At 42.1% G+C, this 14,418-nt stretch overlaps 1 pseudogene; it reads right to left on the bottom strand.

The window, feature by feature from the left end:
- Window positions 1–2,878: 2,878 nt before the first annotated feature.
- LOC138112456 (putative lysosomal acid lipase/cholesteryl ester hydrolase) lies at window positions 2,879–13,757 on the bottom strand (annotated as a pseudogene).
- Window positions 13,758–14,418: the final 661 nt, after the last annotated feature.

Below are 14,418 nucleotides of genomic sequence, written 5' to 3'. Positions count from 1 at the left end.
CTGAGGAGGCAGGGCAGTGCTGTGGGCTGGCCTAGATCTCTACTGGGAATGTTCAGCCAATGCAGCAGTTACTCACGCTGTGATAAGTTTGGATGACCTTGTCTTTCTGCTGAACTTGCTCAGCAGGTATTGATCATATTGATGTCTTTCTTGGGGCCCAAACCTGGACATGAAAGCCTAGACATTGTCTAAGATACTTTAGCTCATCCTACACCCCCAAACACAGTAATGTAATTTCCCTTCCTTCTTTTCATTGTGTATGAGGCTGTTCGGGTTGCTTGGCATCCCAGCCTTGAAGTACCACTCTTGGTGCTGGTAACTGTGGAGTGAGACAGCAGTCTTGATCCTGGCTTTAAGAACAGGAGGCATTGATTTGGCCAAGCAACAAAAATCCACTATGCTCGAACACTTACCTGGTTATCTTGGATTTGGCTGAGAGAGTTATGAAATCGAGGCTCCAGTCTGTGCCATGGACAGCTTTCAGTGGAACTGTTGAGCTAATCCTATCCTGAAGCAGACATGGAAGCTACACTTTCAGTGCTGCAAGGATTTTGTCTAGGTGACTAACAGTTTTCCAAGGGGAAGTGTAAAGAGTGGGTATTCCTGTTGTCCAGACCCTGACCGTTCCAGGACTGCATTTCTGATGGATGGCAATAAGAAAATAAAGTTTGGTTGCAGGAAACTTTGTTAAATGGAGAGCCTATCAGATGGGTATTTGGAAATAGTCGTCTGTTAGAAAAACTGACAATCATTTGTAGAACTCAGGTCAGAGGTGAAGTTAGGCTGAACATTATGCTGATTTAGGTGTTCAGTATTGAAGACATTGCACATGGTGTTCTTTCCCAAGACCTGTTGGTCAGTGACCTGAATGTTTCTCTGGAACCTCTTGCAAGGTGTGCCTGTGCCTGATTCTTGTACAGCACGGCAAGATGCTCTAGAAAAGTTTGAACTTGATGTCCTGGAACAGCCCTTGGTGGCTGCTTCCAGGATGAATAAACTTAATTTCAGACCTGTGTCCACACAACCAGATTTTGAGGAACTGATAGATCCACCTCCCTTCACCTCCCTGAAAGGGCGTCCCCATTGTGCACCCACTGATTTCTTCAGCTGGGCAGAGCCATGTGAGAGAATCAGAACTGTTCATGGAGAATCAGTTGTAGTTCATGGTTAGCTGTGATTCTGCAAAAGGGAAAATGCACCACTGGTGAGGGTGGAAGATGTTTGGTGTTGTGATTCTCTTTTTTTCCCTCCCTTCCAGTGGTTTTGTGCAATGTCACACTGTCAGGTTCATCCCGTGCACCTTGTCTGAATGCTGGGTGGTGCTGCAGAAGTGTGAATGAGAGCAGAGGTGAAGGGCTTTGCTGCCAGACATTCCAAAGAGTCACTCTCTTCCTCCTTACCCAAGCTGGAATTCTGGGTCCTACTTCCCCTCCCTTCAGACCTGAGTCCATGTCTGTATTGGGTGCAGTGTTTGTTGTGCCTCTGCCGGGTCTGCCCTGCGGCATTATGGAGTGGGCCGGGTCTGTTTGAGTTCCCTGGGGTGGTCAGGACACTGGGATTTATAAATGATGTGGTGTGGGCAAGAGTAGCCACCCGTGTCTTGGACTGCAAACCTCTCCAGAACCTGAGAACTCATTTCCCAGTCGTACTACAGGTTGCAAGAGGAGGTGTGTCATTTGCATATGCTTGCATGAAGATGCCCTTTGCTTGCGTTTTCTGTAGAGACAAACATGTTTTGTTTATATTGCTCTCTATCTCCCAGATTATCATTGAATGGGTTTCACTTTCCACAAGTTTTGACTTAGGAACTGGGGCTTATGCCCCCACCCAGAAACACCCACAGTGCCTGAGCTATCCTGACTTGCCCTGTAATGATGAACCCTTTGGTGTAATCTTTACCTCCTGGAATTGTCTTTTAGGTGAGCACTGACGTGGTGAACTGAGAGCCTAGAAGAACTTTTAACAACATCTTTACTAATAGTGGCAGGAATATTTATTGAGATGGATGCAGTTGTTTTTTGTCTGCCAGTTGCTGCTATGTCTGCATCTCCTCAATCCCCAGTTACCAGGTTAGGAGCATGAAGACAGTTGTGCTCTTTGTAGTAAGAGGGTTAACAAACCATTAGTGTGAGGGTAAGAGAGTATCTGCATCTGTCCAGCAGTCAAGTGTTTTCTCTCTGACATATTTTCTAGCACGGGATTTCTTGACATTTGGGCCAGTATAGCCAACTCCTGACTCCTTAGATGCCAGGGTAATCTTACAAGTGAAAATCTTTTGGGTCTGCCTTGCTGCTGTTGGTAATGTGAGGAGAGAAAAATGGGTGAAACACTATCAAGATGACAGATGATTCAATTTCAACTAAGTTCAGCAAACAGGTAAATTATCTCCCATTTTGGGTTTTCAGGGAACAACACCTTTGTCTCAAGTGAAATATGTAGTACTGACCATCAAGGAAAGAGAAAATGAAATCTTAGTTTTAGCAAAATCAGTCATATGGAAGCTGAAATCTTCCAAAGTAAGTGATCTCTGAAGTGTTCCATCTACTATATTTGTGTTTTCAGTGGTCATCCACATGTACCTCAGCTTCTTCAGGAAGATTGCAGTCACTATAAGAGTGTAACACCATAGAAAGCAGTGTAAAAAATTGCCAACCAGTTGTCAGTGCTTTGTAAACCTTTATACCTATCCCTATACCAATATTCAATTGCTAAATAGAGATCTCTGAGGTTTCTACTGGATGAATTAATTCCTTATGTGGCACTTTAAGCATATTTTTTCATTAGTTCAATGATTTTCAGATACATTTTCTCAGTTGCATCAAGGCCCCAGATGAAATCAAGATGTCCCCATTCAGGAAAATGCTCATGGTAAATGAGATTAGTGATCCGAGGAAGTAGCCTTGCCATGTCTTTTGGGTCTGCAAATTTGTCCTCTCCACCACTCCAAACAGCAGTTGGTGTCCTTATCTGCTCTATCTTGTACACAGGAGGAGCAGTCTGTGGGACAGGGAGGAGAGCTGAGTGAATGCTGTTGTAGCAGAAGCTGTGTTTAGAGAAAGGTTTCTGTGCAAGCATCTCTCTTTGCTTTTTTCTTCTGCACTTGCCTACAGTCAAACCATAAGGATGAAGGCCACCTTCTTATTGTTCATTGCCCTAACCCCAGCCCCTGCCTTACTTATCATCACAGAAGAAAATAAAGAAACACAGAAGATTAAAATGGAGATCACCTGAGATCTGAGCCAAATGACAATGCAGGATGGTTGTCAGTGTGGTAAGGGACCATACACAAGATGTTTTTAAACTGACCCCTATTATCAAAGGGTTCTTCTGTTACCTTTCTTCTGCACTGCTTTTTGGGCAGTTTCCTAACCTTCCACAGTATTGGGAATAAAACATTGCCCATTTCAAAATTTAAACTTCAGGTATTTTAAGACTGTATGTGTGCATGAAAGGTGACTGAGAAGTCTTTGGAATCTTTATCCACCTGTAAGATAATATGCCACCCATAAAACAACCTGCCCTGACTCACAAAGCTCACTACAAGTCAACTGATCTGATCAAGCCTCAAAAAATAGTCAGGCAAGTTATAAGTGTTGCAAGAGGAGCACAGCATTTCCAAGTGTTGACTAGGCAGTAAATAAAGCTCCTGCAGACCAAGTTTTGCCTGTTTCCTTTTTCCATACAGAATACCTTAGTTCACCCCAGCAGTCTCCACTATGCCATACTGAATCATCCTTTATGTTTAATTTTTACAGCAAGTAGCCTCTGAAAACCAAGGTAGGCGTTTCCACTTTTTTTCCCCCCCTCCCCATTTTAGTGTTTAACTGAAAGACAGACCTTGAGGAGTTTTGGGGAAGTGAAGATCTCTGTACTCATCCAGTCCTAGGACCTGGGTGTGGCTCTTAGCCTTTTGGGAATGGCAGGTAAGTTGACATGTCATTGGACACATCCCTTCATCAATAGAGCAGGCTGCAAGAATCTGTCTACACTGTGTTTGTTAATAGACTTTGACAATTATGAGTATTAGATTCAGGTGAAACTTTACCTAAGACCACACTCCCCCTCTTTTTGTAGCACTCAAGGTGCTAAAATAGGAATTTTTCTATTCTTAGGTTTGCCAGGACGCAAGGATGAGTTCTCAGAAAAATGAGAACCTCACCTGGTTGTATCTCTTCATGTTCTCCTTACAGCCATAGTCATAAGCTTGAAACTGGTCTGCACGTAATATCTGTTAATAGTGTAACAAAGACAGATAAAATGAGAGTGTTAAGAGACAGTGCAGAAGCTGGTTTTTTGCATATGATTGAAGTCAGGGCTCAGGCAGGAGACAGGATACCAGGGATACACAGGAGGGGATCATGGGATAAGTGGTTTCACCGCCTTTCCCCTTGCTAACATTCCCTCCTGATCTTCAACCACCACCCTTGGTATGTTTAGTTATTAAAATCTTGCTGCCCTATCTTAATTGGCTCTTCAGTTAGCTAAGGTAGCTCTTTGTGATGCAGGAGCATGTCAGGGCTCTCGCTAGCCTGGGATACCTCCTCACACACCTCGACTTTTGTGTGCCTGTTTGGTCTGGTCTGGTCTGCTCACAGTAGTGGCAACAGTATCAGAGGCTCTGTGCTGCGTACGAGAGTATTGGGAGCAGGGTGTGATTATCTTAACACTGAACTGTTGTCTTCTGGGATTTGTCTAAAAGGTAAATCAAAATAATAAAAGATTACCCTGTCTTACTGATGTGTGTGCATTTTTTTCGTCCAAACCTCTAAGTGACTGAGGATATGATAGAAATCTGCTAGCTCCTCCTCTCTGTTTTGTGGCTCTGGGTGCTTGGTTTCTTGTCTGGATACCAGGAATTTTAGGCAGGGGAGTGTAGAGCAGCACGCACCTAAATAGGTGCTGGTTTAAGTGTCACGGTTCACTTAGAGTTCACGTAAGTTCACAGTTCACATACAGTGATATGTTTCTGAGCCAATGCTATCTCGCCCTGGTCTGATTTGGAGCCTAGGCAGAACAAGCTTAGGTCTGAAACTGGTATGAGGTGCCAGCAGAAGAGGCAGTTCCCCATTTTACCTTTGTGCCAGCAGAGGCATTTGTGCAGTTAGCTGGCTTTTGGAGGTAATCCAGGCTGCAGTTAACCTTCTGGGAGACAAGATTTAACCTAGACCAAGATTTAACCTTCGTTTGGTTCATCCCTGACTGCTGAAGTTCTCACTATCCTCCCTGCAAAGTGCCTAGACGGCGCTTGCGTTCACTTCTGCAGCCTTCAAGGCACACGCCTTCATGAATAAGGATGAAGGCTGGAAGCATTTAGAGCCTAACACGGAGAGGTGTGATGTGCCCTGGGGCAGTCTCAGAGCCTGGTACCAAAGGGGCAATTTGGGGAATGATCTGGTAAGCCATGGGAAACTGTGCTCCCTCTGTGACAGGTGAGAAGATCTGATGGGCAGATTCCCAGATCTCTCACCTCTGGACTTCCTTGTTGGCTGTCAGTTGCATAAAAAGCTGGAATAAGAGTGTTTGTATGTCAGTACAGTTATACCTGATGCCAGTGAATAATATTCTGTACTGATGTTCCAGCTGGGTAATGTCCTGCATACATATCTGCTCGACTCTGGAGACAAAGCAAAAGTGTTATTAAGGTAGAGATCCGGTGCTGTGACATAATAAAGCTGTGAAGACCCTGAGCAACATACTGCTGCTGTGTTAAAACCCCATTTTTGTAGGATATTCTTCAATTATAAAAAACGAAGTTGAGGAAAGACTCACAAATATGTTAGTTTACAGTAGGAATGATTACATAAGATTTTATGACTTTGGGACAGTCTTTTCAACATTAGTCCTTAGCCACAGAGAAAACATAATTCTAAAAGTGTGTATGGCCTTGGTTTTCCCAGTTTCTATGATTTTTATGATGCTTTAAATAATGCATAATTAATAGAGAAAGATTATTAATACACAGTTCTCTTGAGCATAATGAAGCTGCATGTGTGAGGGCTTTTTATGGGCACACTTGTTAAACAGTCTGAGAGATTAAAGGTGACTGGAGAACAGACACGTGAAAGGTCTGTAAGAAAACCAGGTAGCAGCCAGAGTAAAGGAATGCAAACTTTTGTTTGGAGAGAAGTGTGAAGAAACAGCTTAGAGTTTTGGCTGGAAATGTTTTGATGTGTAGCAAGCAAAAAGAAACCATCTCTTATGTTCAGATGAGCCAGGTGTCTTGTTGCTTAGGAAGGAAAACATATGAATTGTGCAAAAGAGACAAAGTTCTTTCTCCATCCAGTTGCCCTTCAAAACTACTTCAGATTTACTTGTATTAAGCTTTTCTTGGATGTGCTTACCGTGTTCGTATTTTGTATCCTGCCCCCTGCTATGGAGCAGAAGATATTGCCACAAACTTTTCCCAGACATGCACAGAACTGTGTTGCAAGTCCTTTCATCAGTTCATGGTAGTGAAAAGCTCCTTTGCAGCCAAGTAGTAACTGAGGGGAGGAAAAGTGCAAAACCTTTTTTAGCTGTTGCAGGATTATTTAATGCAGAAAACTCCCTCTTCTTTAAGTCACTCCCTCTTCTTTAATAGCCTTGCCTCTTCCCTAGAGGCAGGATTGCTGAAACTGCTTGTCATCCCACTATCCTTTATAGTGTGTTCTTCTCAAGGGCAGACCACATGTTCTTGAGTGCTGGAGGTCACTATCCATCCATTTAGTGTACTGATCTCAGTGAGAAAGGAAGCCGGCTGCACTGATGACTGTAGAATATAGGAAGTCCCTTTTTGCCCTAATATTTTTTTCCAGGCAGGTGCAAGCTGTACTGTGAGTATTACTACCAAACAAAGAGGGATCAGACAAATGAGACAAATGAGAAGGGTGTAGAGCTGACTGTTCTATAGTCACCTCATAGGTACAGCATGGAGTGAAAGAGGATGTGCTCCTGTGGTTTGACATAAATGATAGCATGCATGATTTCCACATTCCCAGTAAATGCTATTAAATTGACACCTTCTGGTGTTCAAGCTTCACGTATCACTTTACAAGTAGATACGTCACAAGCAAAAATGAACTGCATGTCTGATAAAATTAAGATGTGAAATATCTTACTTGTAGTTTTTATTAGTGCTTAAGGCTAGATTTAGTAGAATATATTAGATTTCTTTTGCTCTGGTATTTGAAATTTTTCTTCAGAGATATTTGATTCAAAGAAATAGTAGTGAAAGTATGCCTGCTACCTTAAAGAAATTGCAGAAGAGATACTGTGTGAAACCTTGCAGCTTAGCTCTCTGGAAAGTCTGAAGTCTACAGGTACTGTCAACAGTCTGATACACTAAATTCAATTCCAGCTCATCACCCATTAAAAGTTCAGGTTGCATGAGCGCAGTAGAGACAAAGCAGATAATTATGTCTTTCTCTTTAGAAGAAATGTCTTACCCTGATCACTGACTGGGGAAGCTGTGTGAGCATTACCATGAGACTGGTAGCATGTGTGATGGTGACTACTGGTCCCAAAGAAAAGAATGCTTTGGTCTTCTGAGACAAATCAGGATAAGTAGAAAATGCTATGAAGCCTGCAAGCACAGAAAAAGAAGTCAAGTTAATGAAGAGATCTCCACAGAACAAATAAATAAAGAAGCAGTAGGCAGCAAAGAAGTGAGACTAGATTACCATCCCATTGGCTGTTTTCCATTTCTATGCTGCAGACCCAGTAAGAATGTTTGATTTTTGCTTGAAACTTTTATTTGGAGGATGAAGTTCATTCTAAGGATACAAGCTCTTTAGAGCATCTCCCGATATTGATCTTCTCAGAACTGACAATCTTGTGTTAAGACCAGTTTTGGTTGAAAAGGTCTATTAATCAGATTTTTGAAATTCAAGCTCTTGCTAAAGTTACATAAATTCTAATAAAAGGGTTTCTCAGCTTGCAGTCTCTAAAAGACTGTATGTGTTTATGCTGGCATTAAGAAACACAATAATTATCTGATGATTAAGAATAGAATTTTTCCTTGTAACTACACACATACTTAGGTGAAAGTGAATTCACACATAAAGGAAGAGTATAGGGAAGGAATTAAAACTAAAAAGGGTTTGTTCCATCCTGTTTTCTGAATGTGTTTAAATTTCTCCACTGATGAATTTGGCTGGTTGACATAATTATCTAAAGACAAAGAAGGCAGTGACTTGGTCTGAACTATTCTGCAAAGAGACTCTTAGAATGCGCATATGAGAAGAAAGGAAAAGAATTCTCTAAGAATGTCACTTCCCCCCATTTTCTACTCTGTTTCTAAATTGGTTTTTGTAAAAAGGTAATGGTACACCATGATATAAACCCCAGCATCTGCTCACAGACCTTACACATAAATCCCAAGCACTAACACTGACTGTTTTGTACCCAGGCAGTTCTAACATTACCTGCAGTTGACCCTTCAGAGTGACCAATATAGTAAACATCCTTCTGCCCGGTTTTATTCATGATGAAGTACAGCTCTGCTGGAATATCGTATTTACCCGTTTCATCGAAGCTACAGGGAGAAACACAAAAAGCTGGCAGACAATTTGACTATCACAGTGAGTTACTGATTGTCAGTTTTGTTCATTGCACCAAGCAGGACCCATTGAAGGAGGAGGTTGCACAGTGTGTCTGCATCCTTGCTTAAGCTGGGGAAGTGGGCAGAGGGGTGCAGCTGTACAGCCTGGCTGCCTGATGCCTTGGGCTCTCTGTGGAGGAGGTGCCAGTTTCATCTGACAGCTGCAGCCCTTGGGGAACTGAATTTAATCAGTGCTTTCACCCGTGCGGTTACAAGAAATATTTTTCTCTCAGTTAACATCAGTTGTGGTAGATCTGATTTCTAGACTGAGCTGAGTATTCTCCTCTCCTTTCTGCACTTGGGACATGGTATCTGGTGGGAGACCTCAAGGTTACAGATGCCTCCCAGTTTTGGAAACCTTTTCCAAAAGAAACCAGCATGGTGTATGGACAAAGGTGACCTTTGTACTTCCAGCTTTGCTTCTGTGTGTGCTGATTCCAGAAGAGCCTGTCCAGACCATGCAGCCAATTCCTTCTTACAACCTCCCTGATATGCCCAGAAGTGGCTACATCTGTGGAAAAGAGTTTGTCTAGTCTTCTTAAATGTTGCATGTCCCACTTGAAGTCAGATTATATGAAAACCTGTAGTATTTTCACATAATTTAGAAAGGAATTTTTTCATAAAACCAGAAAGGGAAAGGTTCTGCATTCTAGTAGCAACTGCCTAATCTTGCTAGTTCCCTGAATGTTGCTTTCTTCAGAAATTCTTTCTCCACAGAGTACCTGAACTGCCAGAACTCTTTCTGGCAGGGTTTAAGCGTCTTGTGTTTTAAAGACCAGGTGTCTCCTCTGCTGTTTCCCAACCAGACATCGTAGCCGGCATCTGCGAGGAGGAAGCCCAAGCTGTTGTTGGGCATGTTGGAAATCCAGTGAGTAGCATCTGCTAAAACACCATGATGTAGCAAGACTGCAGGCTTCTTCTCTGAAACAGGAGAGTTTCCTTAGGCTGTATTAGTAAAAGGTAATGTGCTAGGTAATGTTAAAACTGGGGTGCAGAATTTGGTTTTGCAGGAGTGTTTAACCAATATACAGAACTCAGGTCACATTCCAGGCTGGGTGCCCTTGCTGAGATGGAAAGGTATGGAACATGCCACTGTATATGCAAGGGGGAAAGATGGGGAATCCATGTAAGAGTTGGCTCTCAGACCTTCATCTTGTCCTATATGCCATACCTGTATTTTGGTTGTTCCTTCCAGCAGGAATTCTGTAAACACCAAGAATGTATCCATCCTCCGTTGTAACTTCATATTCCTCGCTGGGGTATCCATGATATCTGATAATTTCACTCTGGGGAAAGCCAAAGGAGAGTTTGCATTTACAGTGCAGATATTGGTGTAGGAAATGTTCAGAGGCTGCCTCTGTCCAGGAATGTGAAGCTCGCCAAGAACCTGCCATGAAGATAAATGTGGTAATATATTACTAGCCTTTCTCTACTGCTCTGTGTTTTACTGGTAGAGAGGGACACCAAAAGGGATTCCTGCAGGAAAACAAACTCCAGGTCTCTCTCTTTTGTGGATGATCCTATAACTGCCATGCCACAGCCATGGAGGCCAGGAGATGCAAATAGCGGTGAGAAGAGTTGGGATGTGTTTCTGTGATGTGGTTTGTGTATTCTACTCAATACTGTATCACTCAAGCACTACACTTATAAAAGCAGCAGGATGCAGCAAAGTCTTCTTCAGACCTGCTTAGATGGTAGTTGTCTGGTATTTGATTCCCTGTTATGGGACAAAGTGTGTGACTTACCTTTTGGGAGATAGTTTGTCATTTTTTGCAAGGCTGATACAGGTGTGTAGCATGATGCTCTGCCTTGGAATGTGGTCAAACCACTCAAATAATACCCTGTTTTTCAAGCTATCGGTGGTGGGCTGAGAGGGAACATCACGTTCTCCTTTTGGCGTTGAATTATGTTAAAACCGGTCTGACACATCAACCCCAAATTAACATCCTGCTAATGAGGCAAAGATCTGGAAGATAAACTGCTAAGCTGACCTGGAGACATGATTAGTAGTCAATCACTTTACACTATCAAAGTCCAGTCCACTTTCATATGGTTAATTTCTCCTAACATATCCCTTCTCGGAGTGTGTATGAAGATTTCTCCTTTGCGTGGGGACACCCCTCAAAGTTACTCCTGGAGGTTGAGTGAAAGAGATTTTCCCCATGGATGTTGGTGTGGGTGAGGATGAGTTACCTCAATCTCTATTTTAATAATTGTTTCTTTTTGATAGCTTTAATACAATTGCTTTTATGTGATTACTTTGATATAATGCACTCTTCTATCTTATCTTATACTAGTAGTTTTAGCTACTGTACTGTGTAGTAAAAAATTCGGATTAGGATATTTTTGTCTAATCATTTATTATAATAAATCATTCTTTTTTATATAAATATATCTGGTTTGCCATCATTAGTCCTGCAGGACAAAGTTGTAGAATGGTTCAATCACACCTTTGTAATTCCTTAGACTTCAGCAGTGACAGTTGGAGGCTAAGACTGGATTCAGCTGCACCCAGGCTCCTCTCTGAGCAGGAGTTTAGAAATCAAGGGGGTCCTTTCAGCACTTCACTGCTCAATGGAAGGGCTTCTATAAGGAACTCTGCCTGAAGCTCCCACTCTCCTCCACAACAAGGTCATAAATTTCTAGAGACTAAACATGCAGCAGTATCTCTATCTGTTCCACAGTGAATCCTTTCTTGCCAAAGTGTGGTTAAGCAAGCCATGTAGGGTGGAGCTCCTGTTGCAGACCCACTCACAGCACCACCTATTACACACCTGCTACAGTGAGGAAATCTTTGGTGATTCAGAGCAAGGGGTTTTTGTTGTGAGGATCTGCTGTTTGAAGAAGGGGTTCAAGCACCCTTACACTGTTCTAGGCAAACAGGTTACAGAAGGGCAGGCCTTGAGACTAGAAGCCAGCCTTTGTTTCCCCTGCAAAGGAATCCTTCTCTCGGGCTCCCACTGTTTGGATAGGAGCATCAACATTTTCTCCAGGTCCATACTCACAGTGCTGGAGCGACCTCTTTGAAGGGAACTTACTTTAGCCTCTTGACAGGCACTGTTAGTCAGTGGTAGTGGTAGTGGGAGAGAAGATTTAGAAAGAAAGGGAGAGAAGGTGACCCTACTTACAACATTCATGAAGCATTCGGGGTCACGACTCTTCTTACAGTGGCTTGTGTCAGCACTTGGGATGGAGGCTGCTGTGAATCCTGCTGAAAAGGCAATTCCTTGGGAGCAGAGCAGCATGAAGAGGCACCACATCTTGGGGCTGTGTGGAAGAGCACATGCTCTATGTTTGTTGGGAAGAGAGTGGAGTGGAATTCCACAGGAAGACCCAAGAGGAGTCTCCTGAAGGTTGCCCAACATCTGCTCCCCAAGGGCTGCCAGGATAAGTACCTGTGTGAGGAGGGGCTGGCTGCACCTTATCCTGTTTGATATCGGCCAGGAAGGAGTCAGAAGCTCCAGGATGAGAAGGAACCAACCTGGGGGCCTGTGTTTATACGGTATTGATGCTAGTTTGTGCTGAGTACCTTCCTTTCTCTCTCACATATATCTTTTCTATTGTAAATCTGTCTTTCTTAGAGAAAAGTCTGAATTTTAATGGATTTTAGGCACTGTCTGGTAGTCACAGTAAAGCTTGTCTGAACAGAAATTGTAGTGTTCTCTATACAGTTAATGCCCTGCTTTTTGGCTGTAGCCAACTTTGTAATTAGCATGGAGGAAACAGGTAATAAACCCAGAGTGTCATATCTGAAACACCATGGGAAAGAGTGTCATTAAGATTTGGAGAGTGTAAAAGGATAGGTAAAATATTTGTTTCCTCTGAACTTCTTCATGAAGGAATGAAGGAAGGAGTTGTCAATTATTTTTATTTTTTATTAAATCTATCGTATCCCTTGAGTCCCTAGAACATTTGGATGAAACCACAACTGGAATATTATATATATATATAAATACATTAAAATTGTAATATATATAATATAATATTATAATTGTAATATTGACATCCAAACTCGCTGTAGTCTATCCACTTTGTAGAAGAACACTCCAATTCTTCTGTCAATACAGCAGAAATCCTCCCAACTATGTGCACTGGAAGCACAGTTTCAGAGTAGATATTCCACTGCTTTCTTCTATTTTATTCAGTTCAAACAAAAGTAAAAAACACTTTCCTCTCTTTCTGCATGTGGAACATTGTTTGGGAACAAAACTGAAAAGTTCAGCACAAGCCAGAGTTTGTACTAAAGGTAAAGCAATGGAGTAGCTAAATTATTACCCTTTTTATGGTGTGCAATTTTCTATATACTGTACTGAATATGGAAGCTTTATAAATCAGACCTAATGCACCAATTAACTCCAAGGTTTGGCACACAACTGTCTGATTAATTCCAGTGGCCAAGTCTTGACTGTAGGAGCAATAATGAACAATAATCTAGTCTTTTTATGCAATGAAACAATGTTAAAGACTGACATTTGCCATGGCAAAATGGAAATAACTGAAATATTAAAAAAAAAAAAAAAAAAAGGTATAGAAAGGTGCCTGAAAGATACGTTCAAAAATGCCATTTCTGGAGCCTTTATATTAATGAAAACAAACCTCAAACATTCTAGAAATTCATCAGTGTACTCTTGAGAGAGTAGTAATCACTTTCACATACACTTTAAATGGGACAGAAAGACACCAGGCTAGCAGATGCCACAATCTCTGGATTAACTTACAGGGAAAACCAAAATGCTTTTGGAACTATAAGAACAAGATTTATTCAATTTATGTACATGCTTTCAAAGCTGAGATTTCCATGCATCCACAGTGACATCCCTAGGGGAAAAAACCAAGGAGAACAAAATGAAGCCATCAGTTACTCCTTTTTCCCACTTGCATGGGTCAAAGGCTTTTTCCTCTCCACCTCTGGCAAACACGCACTTTGATGCACAGCAGTCAGAAAGGATGGTAGGCTGGCTGCTCTGAGAAGCAGCTGCACAAATTTATGGAGACAGGCAACAGAGAAAGAAACCATGGACGCATATGAACAAGCAACTTACCTCTGTTAGACTCCCTTGCTTGCACCTTCTGCTGCAGTTCCTGGTCTGTGTCCCAGCTGCCTCACTGCCAGAAGCCTGTGCTGATGGAAGGAGCAGCAGCAGAGTTCTGTGTGTGATCTGCCTGTATAGGAGAGCATGTTTAAGGGCTGCTTGTTTGGCAGTATTTAAGGAGTGGAGTTACTCTTTGATAAATAGCGCCGTTGCATGACATTCTGAAAGACCAAATTGCACCATGGATCTGGTGGGATAAAGAGGCATCTAACCTGTCATTAGAATACTTAGGAGGAAATTGGTTATTCTTGTTCCCTGAGGCTGTGACAGATCTTTATCTGTACTGCTACCTGTCTCAGTAAGTGCTGTAACTACAGTATTTTGGGAAAAAGAGGAGGAAGAATCCAGCTTTTCTCAACACTTTCTAGCTATGAATATGATCTCTGCTGATGTGAGTAGTACAGAAGCTGTTGTGATCACTGGTTCCACACCTGCTGCTTCTTTTCTGAATTGCTGATAGCTTGGGGACAATCCTTCATTGTCAGATAATCTTAGAATAAAAGCACAAGTGATTTGAAAGGTGTGTATTTAGCATCATACACACATTCCTATATGTATTGTTTAGTGAACACCACAACATGCAAAGAAGAGTTGGCTCTGAATTAGCTTGCTTCTGTAGGGATTCTCAGAATCAAGTTTGAAAACATTGTGTAAACCTGGAGTCAAGAGAGGATGCTAATACTACTTACTATTTACAAGCCAACTCCATGAATTCTGTTAAAACACAATATGTTGGAGACCCCTGCC

This window comes from Aphelocoma coerulescens, chromosome 6 (assembly GCF_041296385.1).
Source record: "Aphelocoma coerulescens isolate FSJ_1873_10779 chromosome 6, UR_Acoe_1.0, whole genome shotgun sequence".
In the NCBI taxonomy this organism is placed as follows: Eukaryota; Metazoa; Chordata; class Aves; order Passeriformes; family Corvidae; genus Aphelocoma; species Aphelocoma coerulescens.
Note: the sequence above shows the minus strand (reverse complement) of the source record. Positions and strands in the feature narration are given on the sequence as shown.